This window comes from Littorina saxatilis, linkage group LG12 (genome assembly GCF_037325665.1).
Source record: "Littorina saxatilis isolate snail1 linkage group LG12, US_GU_Lsax_2.0, whole genome shotgun sequence".
In the NCBI taxonomy this organism is placed as follows: domain Eukaryota; kingdom Metazoa; phylum Mollusca; class Gastropoda; order Littorinimorpha; family Littorinidae; genus Littorina; species Littorina saxatilis.
In genome coordinates, this window is record NC_090256.1 from 31,715,863 (window position 1) to 31,717,288 (window position 1,426).

Genomic DNA, 1,426 nt, shown 5'->3' on the forward strand with positions numbered 1-1,426 from the left:
TCTCTCTCTTTCTCTCTCTCTCTCTCTCTCTCTCTCTCTCTCTCTCTCTCTCCCTCTCTCTCTCTCTCTCTCTCCCTCTCCCTCTCTCTCTCTTCCTCTTCCTCTCCCTCTCTCTCTGTCTGTCTCTCTCTCTCTCTCTCTCTCTCTCTCTCTCTCTCTCTCTCTCTCTCTCTCTCTCTCTCTTTTAATTTTTACGTAATAAGTGTTTTAGAATAAATTGTTAGTGTTGGTCTGTGTGTGAGTGTGTTCGTCCCAATAAAAGATTGTAAGAAAATGCCCACCCTTAAATCTTAATCCTTGTAAAATAAAGTTCAGTTCAGTTCAGTTCAGTTCAGTTTAGTTCTCTCTCTCTCTCTCTCTCTCTCTCTCTCTCTCTCTCTCTCTCTCTCTCTCTCTCTCTCTCTCTCTCTCTCTCTCTCTCTTTGCACAACCCGTCAGTCTCTCATCTGGACTGATCTCGAGTGGCAGCTACTCTCTCTTATTGAAGCGGAGACTGATGAGCGCTAAGCGGGCTGCACGACGTACAGACAGGAGACTACAACCAGGGGCCCAGGCACCAAACCGACTTTATCAAGCGTGAACAGATCGCCAGGGGTCTGGGAGCCATGGCAACCACTCGTTTGCCAATCAGCGCGGCTGCCCACGCCCCGGGTTGCCGCTGTGCCGTGCGTGCCGCGCGTGCTGCTCGGGCCACGGGGGCCATCTCCAAGGAGCTTGTCTGCTGCCGAAGCCCAGTTCCGCTCCTCTCTCCATCCACTTCTCTTCCTCTCCCACTCACTCAGCATCGATTTTTGCCGCCTACCGCCTGTGTCGGTCTACTCTTTTAAAAGCGGTATTGCCCGCGGAGGACCGACAGCAATGTGAACCGATTCCTTTCGTTGCGTTATTACTGCCACACGTTGTCTGATGCAACAGTTTCGATTTTAACGAATACGTCATACATTCTCCAAGTTATTTTTCATACCGGAAGTAAAAGGACGGTTTGAAACCCGTCGACGCTCGTCCCATGCCCTACCGCGGTCTCAAAGCGTGCCGGGAATCCAATATGAATATTTAAAGGACTATAAGGAAAGAAAGGCGTGAAAGTCAAACACATCTGTATTTTGACTTTTCAACACTACAATCGTTGTATATATACGCATCGAGATGGCGCTCAAGTTTTGACGAATAGAAACGCACCTGTTTTCGGATATGGTACCTTTAAACTTGTGTGCGTGTGTGCCTCACGCCAGAAAGTGTGCACTGTTGTGAGAAGCCGCCAGCTTTTCCACGGATGAAGGGGGCTCTTTGCTGGCCGTAAAACGCGATTTGGAGGGATGGGGGTAATCGGGCTAAGATGGATTATGACGATAGTGATGGTGAATGTTCTGCGTTGTGTTTTTGCGGTTTAATGTTTTCTCCTCCAGTTTTGAATTGCGTATAAACT